This window comes from Amphiura filiformis, chromosome 12 (genome assembly GCF_039555335.1).
Source record: "Amphiura filiformis chromosome 12, Afil_fr2py, whole genome shotgun sequence".
NCBI classification, from domain to species: Eukaryota; Metazoa; Echinodermata; class Ophiuroidea; order Amphilepidida; family Amphiuridae; genus Amphiura; species Amphiura filiformis.
In genome coordinates this window covers 43696968-43708308 of record NC_092639.1, presented here as the reverse complement: position 1 = coordinate 43708308, position 11341 = coordinate 43696968, and the positions used below count along the sequence as shown (strand labels likewise).

The following is an 11341-nucleotide window of genomic DNA, read 5'->3' as shown; positions in this document are numbered from 1 at the left end:
TTTCTGGCAATACCGGTTTTTGCAGAACACGACTCTTCTGCAGTGTTGCTTCCGGAGCAGTTGTGTGTCAAATCTTGTACGCAAAGGGTCAATATTTCAATTAAGTTGGCCGTATAAAAAGTTATATGAGTAAATATGTAGAAAATGCATTATTTCGAAAAATGCATTTTTTGAAAATTGGCAAACTTTCTGGCAACACTGGCTTTACAGGACAAATAGCCCCAGAGTTTTTTTACCAGATTTGGAAGGGGCAATGTCTGCTCAAGTACCACCAAAGAGAAAATAATTCTGAGTGCTCAAGCAAAATTAGTTTTTTGACTTCAAAGATAGGGTAAATATGTCATTTTTTCAAAAGTGCTAAATTGTCAATGTTGCCCATCCCTAAAATTGCACATGGGGAAATATTATTGAAATATTTTTTACCTCTGGAAAAAGTGCAAAGATGGTACTTTATGGTGATAAGGTTGCTTTTTTGATGTGACCTCAAATTTTAAGTCAAGAGCAATTCAGAAAAGTGTATACTATCTCTTATTTTCACCCCAAAATAAGCAAAAACCGCTAAAATCATAAAATCTGCCGTTGCTATGGCAACAAACTCCGGAGGAATTTTTGATGTGACTTTTTGTAACCTACTACCAAAGCCCTTTCGCCTCATGCAATAAAATTTTTTTGACCGTGAGCAGACACATGTGGTTTTTACCTGGAATCCCAATTAATTAGCTGAACTTAGTCATTTTTTTAGATTTAATTTGTCTGCAGATTGGCCGAAATTGCTAAAATAGTATATTTGGTTAATTTATTATAATTATTCAATGATAGATTTTTTAATTTTGTTTTCTGTAACGAAGTCAGAAAAGATAGGCATTTAACATGTGATATTTAAATTAACGCTGCTTTTTCAAGCAAGCGTCCAAATAAACCTTCAAAATCTCGAAATGTGCCAATTTTGTCATTACAGCCATTTGTGGCAGGATTTCATTCCATCTACGAGCATCTTTAAATTGACACTACATCACAATGCATTGACCGATTTCAATTCTGTTTGTTGATTTTTGATGCTTTAATAAAGCTCAATAATGTAGGAACATTAAATAACGTGTTTCTGCTGCGATTATTTTTGAGGTGATATGCCTACTAGTAAGCCTTTGGTATAAAAAAATATAGCGTTTTAACGTTAAAAACAGCACTCTGTCGCTGAATTAATAAATTGAAGATGCCCCAGTACCCAGTGGGGCGCAATGTTTAGCGATAATGACACTAATTAGCGGTACTAGCACTCTTTTTTTTAAATTTCATTAATTAATTTGTCCAGGGTCGGGCCTACGCCAATCAAACATTTTGTTAGGTCTTACAGCTGCACCATTGCACCAAAACCGCCCTAATTACGATAACGCTACAGTCCAAAAACTGCCCTAATTGCATTAACGCTAATACCAAACTGCCCTCATTAATTGAACCCTAATTCGCACTATGGTGCATTTATACTCGCTTATTAGTGCTGCACCATTGTTGTTGAGAACCGCGTTGTTCTGAACCAATAGCATTTATGGAAAATTAATACGTAGGAGGATGTTTATACCAAAAAACAAAGTCCGAAAACCGCCCTAATTATGCTAACGCGTAAGTCCAAAAACTGCCCTAATTACATTAACGCTAATACCAAACTGCGCTTACTGCGAGCCTAACTCGCAGTAGGAGCTACTTAGCGGTGCTTCATTGCTTTCGAGAACCGCGTTGTTTAATACCAAGAGAAATTCTGGAAGAATGATAAATATATACGAGGATGTCAAAAAAAAAAGTCCGAAAACCGCCCTAATTACGATAACGCTACAGTCCAAACAAGAAGAGTCTTTCAAAAAGACACAGTTCACGGATCAGGTGTATAGTAATTATGTGAGTGGACGCGGCGAATCAGCCGTAAACGCGGCAAATTGTATTCTGAGTTAAAGTGTAAAATGTATGTGAAGGTCGTATTCATAGGTGTATCAATTCGTTGTGACAAGTATCTTATCAAACGCTGTTTAAATCAATCAATAATACTACTGCTGAAGAGGATAATAAGCTTCTACCTATTTCTATAGAATAGTTCTTGTCTTTGTTTGCTTTGGCTAAATCCTGTTCAAGTGGTAGATAACAAAGCATTGTATTTTGTCTAGGTATGGATAATCAACAATGAACAATGAGAGGATATTTCTGAACCTCGTTGACTTGGGGTGATTTGAAATGACCACCAATTATGACTGTTGAGTATTTATTACCAGAAATGTAGAAAAAGAGACACATGTAGAACCGATAAAAAATACAATTTTGTCGAAGGAACAGAGTTCAACAAATCATAACCCCGCTTTTGGATATCGTTTGAAGTCAAATGATATACCATTTTAAAGCTTATGGTATATATTTTCTAAACACGAAATAAAACAAAATTGACCGGGGCCGACTTTACGGCTGATTCGCCGCGTCCAGTCACAATTTTGTTCTATATATAACTTTCCATTTTCATATCTAACCTACTCTGCACTGATCTTGCAATAAATTAGTAATTTGAGGCATAATGATTCCTACATCCTGACTCTGGCTTATCGAACTCTCCATCCAGCAAGAAACTCATCACTATCATAGGCTTATTGAAATTAAATAAATATACCATGCAGATAATAACCTTGGACCAATAATTATTAGGGATCTAATTAAGATAAGCAAACATTACTGGGTAGATAACAGGAGCTAAGTTTGGTCAGTTGGAAAGAATTGAGTAAATTGCCTGTATCAAAATAGCAGTGTATTTTTCATATATGCAGTAATATGCTCAGCCTTATCACAAAATAAACAATAGCATTGACCTTACCAACCAATCAGTAAAGCCTATTATAATCATGTGATGGCTCAATCAAATAGTAAACATGCTTAGAAAAAAGGCAAAAAAATAGTCCTGGCTGCCATTGTCTCAATTACCAGATAAGATGTGCTAAAAAGTCCTTGTCATGTGGGGCCGGATTAGATAAAGGGATACAAACCTGGGTATGAGACATTAGGAATTATTTCCTAGCCTCATAACCAAAGGGCTGATGGGCTACAATAGTTATTCAAGACACAGTGTATGTCAGGGATAAACTGTGCATATGAGATATGGGTTCAAGTGGGGGAAATGTTCACTCCGTGAACAAAAAAAACCGCTAATACCAAACTGCGCTCATTCATTTACCCCTAATTCGCGCTATGGCTCTATTTAGCTTTGGACATCTAAATATTTTATTGATTTTCACAGGGGGCGGGTGATAAATAAAATAATTTTAATTATTTAAAGATATATAAAAATATATAAAGCTAATGGATTGTTTTTCATTTCTTTGAACAGTATCTTGAACTACGATTTGATAAAAGTTTACGGTTTTGTGGAACGATGGCTGTCTATATTCAAAAGGTATGAACTTGCAAATCCAAAATGGAAAAAATATTTTCGTATGCTATATATCTATACTTAAATCAAGTAACATGTCATTATTTGTAATGATTTATAATTATTAATTTGTAATTGTATTTATTTATTTATTTATTTATTTATTTATTTATTTATTTATTTATTTATTTATTTATTTATTTATTTATTTATTTATTTATTTATTTACTTATTTATTCATTTATTTATTTATTTATTTATTTATTTTGTTTTCTTCTGTAGTTGTTATATCTTGGTGCCGTTATATATGCTCCCTGCCTAGCATTAGCAGCAAGTAAGTTTGTTGTTAAAATTAAATTTTAGCTTAGACACACTTACGGGAATTTTAGGATCTTCTCAGTTGGCCACTAAAAATAATAATAGTCGTGAATGAAATAATTCTGTCTTATAGAAATTATTGCTTTGATCAGCATTGATTATGCGCTAGCCTTTTATATTTTTGACAGCCCAGATTACAGAGACATTGCAATAACTTTTAAGCATGTTATTCTTTTAACTTATTGTAATAGCCAAAAATTTAACGTTTACTGCAACTTTTTCTAACCTTTTGCAAACCTTTTGTGTTTGATGTGACCAAGTTATACAGATGGAATTTCTATTAAATTTGTCGCGAACTATCTCAACAGAAGTCTGGACCCTATAAGTAGCAAGCTTTATCACAGGTCTGGACTTATATTCACTGAAATAAAGGGTTGGCTTCATTAACCCTAACATGGTCCACGGTTTTTTGTTATTGGACGGCAGAAAAGGAACGAAAAAGGAGAGAAAATGAAAGATTTCACATGGTACCCCCGGGAATCGACCCAGGGACCCCTCGGGTGCCACGCACACGATCACAGACCTCATGCCACGGGGGTTTGGCTGGCCCGGCCAGCGATTCGATTAGCATGTATGCATCACGTGGAATGCCGCATGCATACGCAGTGGTTTTCTTTGTAAGAATTTGTGGAGCGTGGGTATCCCGCTAGTTGTTTAATAAAACAAAAATGACAAGGAACAGAGCTAGAACAAGAATCATAATGATAATAATGTTTTAATTTCTCGATCTGTTTTCAGTGACTAACTTGGATTTTGTGACAACAGTATTTGTCACCGGGATTGCGTGTACTTTTTATGCGACAATAGTAGGTAACCACTTTGTTCAAAATATATTTATATGGTTTATACATGGTGGGTGTGTGGGTGTGTGGGGGTGTGTGAGTGGGGGGGGGGCTGCGGGTGTGGGTGGTGGTGTGTGTGTTGCACTATAATGGCTATCAAATTCGTGTAAAGTGTGCTGAGGCTTGTGGGTTTATGCCTATGCGTAGCGCACTTATTACCGCCCTTTTATATACATTTACAGGCTGCGTGATGCGGTCACTGCCCCCTGCTTGTATATAATGTGAAATCGAGGCATCACACAATATAATGAAAGACAGAGATAAAAAGACTTTATCGCGTCTGACGTCATGAAACTCGAGTAGGGTTTGTGTCGTGTTGAACGCGGCGGTATAACTGGGCACCTTATTGCTAATTTTGCACCTTCAAACATACAAACCTTCTAAAAAAAGTAAGGTCTTTATAGTAGGAAACTTTCTTTCCCGAAGGCACCCGTCAACAATGCCTAGAAAAGTTGTTTTTTACTTTGCTATTTCTTTTCTCCGATCGGCATCAGATAAATCGGCCTTCCTTTTACGCGCTATTAACCAATCAGGGATCATATGGAATTTGATTGACAGTGAGGTCAGACGCGATAAAATCTTTTTATCTCTGTCTTTCATTATAGTATTATAATGTTTAAATATCTTTACACAGGGTGGTATAAAAGCTATAGTGTGGTTTGATACATTTCGAATGCTGCTAGCTTTCGTTGGTTTGCTGGCCATCGTCATCAAAGGTTGCACAGAGTTGGGTGGGCGAGCTGTCTGGCATAATAACCAACAGGGACAACGTATTGAGTTTTTCACGTAAGAAAATACTAATCTACCGGCCTAGGCAAGACAATCGCCCGCGATAGTTGCATTGGTGTTATGTATGTGAAACAAGTTAATTTCTGGGCGAGTGATCCAAATTTCATACCAGAATTGGCATGTTTCTTTTCACTTTAGGCGTAATATGAAGATGTTTTGACATAGGGCGGGACCTGAAGCCCTCCTATTACTGGGAATGAATGAATGAAAAATATTTGAGCACCTTCACCAAAATCATTTAGAAGTCTAAGCCTCCCCGGCATTCCCCCGATCCATAAGCCCATGCTATCTGCATTTAAGAAAATGGCTGATACACTCTAGGCTTCTTGTAATAAAACATTGAAATTTATCAAAATTGTACACAAAACCTATGGAATGTACTATCGCGGAAGATTTCCGACAACAGGAAGTAAAACATCTACTATTATAGTACGTTTGAGGCACCTTGACTATGTTTGCCTGACAAGAGGTAGAAGGTTGGATTTAAGGTGCATGTACTTGGTTTAGAATGGTATTTACAATATCAAATGAAAGTTCATACTACAACACAATGATGTTATTAACCTTTCGTACATGCTTCACACCTAACTCGTTTATTTACACATTTCACCGAAGAAGAACATGGGAAAGGCTAGCATCGGGCGACGGTGATAGTGGTGGGGGATGCAAGTATGAATTCAACACCATTCAAGTGTATAATCCTTTATTTAGGTCAGAGAAGTGTGGAAGTTTGTGAATGATGTTCTTTAAAAAAAGGTTCCTATATATTTTAATCCAATTTTTAACAATTAATAACAAAAAAATTTCACCAAAACGTTGCATTTTGGCCCAAATTTGACTTCATAGATGAATTTATCAAGTCTTTTCCATTCTAAAAACGTATACTTTTATATTCTTTCGACCAACAATTTAGCAGTTATGAGACCCAAAAGTTTCCACAATTCCTGGGTTAAGAAGACCAAGACTTTATAAATTATATCCCAATATTATTTTTCCAACAGAATCGACCCTGACCCAAGAATTCGTCACTCCTTATGGTCAGTTATTATTGGAGGAACATTTCAGTGGACTCAAACCTATGGAATTAATCAGGGACTGGTACAACGCTACTTAACGTGTAGATCTTTAAGAGAAGCAAAATGGTATGAATCGAAAAACGTATAACAATGGAAGACACGTGATAAAACTGCATTAGTTTTAAAATTATCTTTGATGTCTACCTGTATACACGTACAAATCACTATACATTCACGATTCCATGAGGTCAGTAATATAACTAGTAAAATTTGGCTTTGAACACTTGTTAGAAAGCTTTTAGAAACAAAACGTGTGATAGGGCTAGCTATTTAGATTTGTTTTACCCTTTTAACACTGATTATAACCCTTAGTTTCGACTTTGGATTCGTGGTTATACATGGTGATTGAGAGCTGCAGGGTGGGATAGTCCATATTGACGGTACAAAATGTGACTCTTGCATATAATTATCTATGGCTTCAAAATTCGGAACCATCTCTTCAACAGAGCCCTACATAGCTCTAAGGTTTAAGGTATAAGGTCTAAGGCGACGGTTTACCACCTTGTAACTCTTGCGAACTGATGTCCTCAAAATCGGTATAAGCTGTTTGTACCCTGTTATCCATGTTTTCTTTATTACAGTGCAATAGCTATGCTTGCAGGTGGCTGGGTTCTGGTAATCAGTTTAAGTACTATGTGTGGCCTGATAGCGTATGCCTATTATCACCACTGTGATCCATATACATTGGACAAGTTCAGAAAAACTGACCAAGTAAGTGTTACATTCTTCATAAGTATTAGATAAAGGGTGAGAAATAGACCATTGCCATAAATAATGGACGAGTCTTGTTCAAGACTGGTGAAATGTTACTTGGTTTGAGGTTGAGACTCGAAGAGTCAAAACCTCAAACCAACTATATAACATTGAGTCAGTCATGTACTTTTATACGGACTGAAGTCCTCTATCGTTTTCCCAAGGGAGGGCTGGTTAGTTTAGTGGTCTTCTCACTCGCGTCTCACCATTGGGGCCCGGGGTCAATTCCCCGCCGTGCCACATGTGAGTTTGGTTGCCGATCCATGCTCGTCCTTGCAGGTTTTTCTCCGGGCGCTACAGTTTTCCTCCTATATATAAAATCGGACCTGTTGACATCCCTTGAATTTAGTAGCCTTTGAGCACTACTGGGCTTTGCCTGGCTTCGGCCGATTATTAAAAAACAAAAAAAAACAAAAAAAAAAAAATCAATCAATCAATCAATCAATCAATCAATCAATCAATCAATCAATCAATAAATAAATAAATAAATAAATAAATAAATAAATAAATAAATAAATAAATAAATAAATAAATAAATAAATAAAATAGAAAAGCGTTAGACTATACGTCTTTTGATAATATTTCCAGACTTTAAGGTCTAGCTGCACGTTATCCGTATTCATCCAAACGGAGCATGGCCGATGTATGTCTTATGTCATATTAGCTCTGTATTTTGATTGATAGGTTTTTACTGTAAGGTTGTACATTATATTAATTTTGCTTGTTTATTTCCAGGTAATTCTGTATTTAGTAATTGATATTTTTCGCGACGTGCCCGGAATAACTGGCGTTTTCATGGCTGCAATAATCAGTGCAGCTTTAAGGTTGGTACATCTATGTATGCATATTATACATATCGAGGGTTGAGAACTATAACGCTTTAACTCACAATGATTTGTAAGTAGATAGACCTATGATACATATATACATACATACTCCCTTCTGGTTAATAGATACAATAATCCATTAGGCAATTTGAACACCATGAATCTTAGTTAGACAAGGTCATTTTTTTACATTCTTGAAAGCCTAGAATGCTCTTACCAACTGTAAAAGGTTTTACCAAAGAATATTCTCATGGTAGTAAATAAGAGGAGAACAACATTTTAAAACACAGTTTCGCTTTTCTCATATGGAAATGTTTCTATACAAAAACTATTCTCTTATAAACCATCTGCGCACAGCTTCCACCTCGATACACCTGAGCACACATTTTCGTCCAAGAGCTTTCAAGCAGAGAACAGCAAGCAGTGAATTGTCTCCACCATAATATTTGATTACACTACACGGTTGAGCGCATAACATCGTATATATGAGATGTGGAGCTTCTAGGTGGAAAATGGGTTTCTGTAATTGGTTTTTGTTGAAACCTCAAGTGTTTCCTGCATCCAATCAGAATTGTTTACATCAAACAAAAGCTAACACTTCCCCTAAAAACTCTTTTCGTCACTAGGTCAACAGATAACGCAATTCAATGTTATAGCAAGGCGAATGTGGTCAATCTGTTGAAAACTACCTATACATTTTTGACCAAAATGTAGGTTTTAAAAGTAAAAACCTCAAGTGCTCCTTACAATATTTGTCAAATCTTATGTCATTAAATGAGAAAGTACACTTATATTGTCCATACAGTAGCGTCACAAGAATGAGCAATGGCCAATTCTCTTTATTGCAAATCTTGTGCAAAAAGTTACTATTTTCGCCTGTTTTGTCATACGGTTGTAAATTCAATGAACTACGACTTTGTTAAAGAGCGCTTACAAATTGATATGATCCTATATTCTTATTCAGTTGGCGGATGTGTCTGTCAAGATTACACTAATTTGATTGGTTTACACATTATGACACGATAGTGTATAGTCATATAAGACAGCGCGCGCTGCCACAAAACGGCGGCATGCTTGTTTATCAGCGTCATCCTCAATGGTCGCGCGATAATGCATTCGCGTAATGCACAAACTAACAACGCGATTATGCGGCTTAGATATTTGTGACGGTTTCGTTCATTTAAAACAACGGGGATGTCCTAACGATAATGATATGGATGGGCTGGACAATTTTTTTTAAAATCATAGTATATTGGCCAGCCCATCTATAGTCTTTATCTTTCCTCCTTTTCGTACAGTTCAACGTCCTCAGCATTAAACAGTTTAGCAGCTGTAACCGGAGAAGATATCATTAAGAAAATATGGCCAGATATGTCGGATAGAATATACACAATCATTAATAAATTTGTAGGTAAGATTTTTGTTCTTATTTTTAACAGCTGATTACAGCATCCCATGCCTTTAGACTCACGTGAGTGTATTCACCAATATTGTTAATAATGGGATGTTTCTGAAGACAGAATAAAAACAAGCATATAATGCAAAGTATTTTAAAGCAATGTTTTAACATATGCTCAGATGGACACCCGCAAGTGATGTACTTTAATGAACTGACATACCCTGACAAGCTTAAGGTTAATTTTAAACTGTTGCGATTTGGTAGTTCACAGCATCTTGTGAATAGTAGTGAGTAAAACGTACATTCACAACAATAAATCAAGCAAGTTTTCAAAGTATATAATTTATAGAATGAACTTTTGTAGAACATCGAAGTGTCATTTTTCAATAATTGATTTAGATAATGAAAAGCGTTTTGGTTGCTTCGACCAACAATACTTCGTCTACCCTTAAGGCTTTAGGTGCTATATTTGTGACAAAGTCAGAGCTTAATTCAAACGATCGAATTGAACTTATATGCGATGTTCATAATACTAGAGAGGTTGCGATTTGCAAACGCCGTGATCGTACGCCTGTCTATCTATTCAAAACCGCTCTCCTGTGACTGAGCGATATCGCTTATCATGCTTTTAGCCAGTATTGAAGATTTTACGCGTACGAAATGAGCGTGTGGACAACGTCGAAATTTACAAAAATTGTCCATTTTATAATATAGTAAAGACAGTCTAAAGTCTAACTATTACAACTTTTGTTGTAAGAAATCATTATGATAAAGCAAAAGTGATGTGTGAAAAATTGACTTCATTCATACGCGCAGTTTATACGTACAGATTGTCCATTGAAATGCTTATGAGATGTGCCGATTAAAATATCTTTGTTACAAACGCACGAGTATATACGCACTGTGGACGTTAAAATTGACAGTTTTGTACGGCTGTGTCACGACGGTTTATGCAACGCGACCACAAAGAAGTATCACATAAAGTCATGATGTGCATGTAGTGGTCCTAGTCTACCGAATTTATTTTTTCAATACTGAATGATATTCGGGAAGCACTTAAAACCTATTAATTTTAAGCGTCATGCTAGTCCTGTTTTAATATCAAATTCATGCCGAATTGACAGTGTTAATATTATAGACCGTTAAAAACTGTATAGGCTCACAAGAGGGCCGAACGCCGTGTGCAAACTCGTTGGTTGATTGCCTCGTGCAATATATGAACGTACGTATAAACGCACGTACTGCGTACCACGTATGGAACATCGCAATCTCTCTTCTGTAGGCGCATGGCGTACAGGATGTTCACAACACATTAAGACTGCAGACCTAAGTGACAATTGAGGGCCTGATACACGTATTATTACGATACAGGCGCTGGAATGTAATAGCGATTTTCTTAAATTGTTTTACTCGTTTTTTGATTCTCAAATAAATATTATAAAAGTTTTTGTTAATATGGAAATGTTACAATTTTTCTTAAATTTGATGAAATCTTAAATTTTGTTATATTAATCTTTCTTTGGGATACAGCAATGTCATTTGGTCTGCTAGTAATTGGATTAGCGTTTTTAGTTGCAGAGTTAGGAAAGGTTATGATTCTCAAATAAATATTATAAAAGTTTTTGTTAATGGAAATGTTACAATTTTTCTTAAATTTGATGAAATCTTAAATTTTGTTATATTAATCTTTCTTTGGGATACAGCAATGTCATTTGGTCTGCTAGTAATTGGATTAGCGTTTTTGGTTGCAGAGTTAGGAAAGGTTATGCAGGTAAGTCACGAGGGCAATGTTTCTTTTGGTAAATAACACAGGCGTAGATCCCGGGGGATGGGGGATAAATCAATACAATCATCCCCCATGTTGACGCCTATATGTG

The 11341-nt window shown here is 35.9% G+C and overlaps 1 long non-coding RNA gene across 1 annotated transcript; it reads left to right on the top strand.

The window, feature by feature from the left end:
- The first annotated feature begins 7088 nt into the window (after window positions 1–7088).
- On the top strand, window positions 7089–9454 carry LOC140165382 (uncharacterized). Its single transcript, XR_011860698.1, has 3 exons — window positions 7089–7196; window positions 7974–8062; window positions 9364–9454. It is a non-coding gene; the product is annotated as an uncharacterized lncRNA (long non-coding RNA).
- The last annotated feature ends 1887 nt before the right edge of the window (window positions 9455–11341 follow it).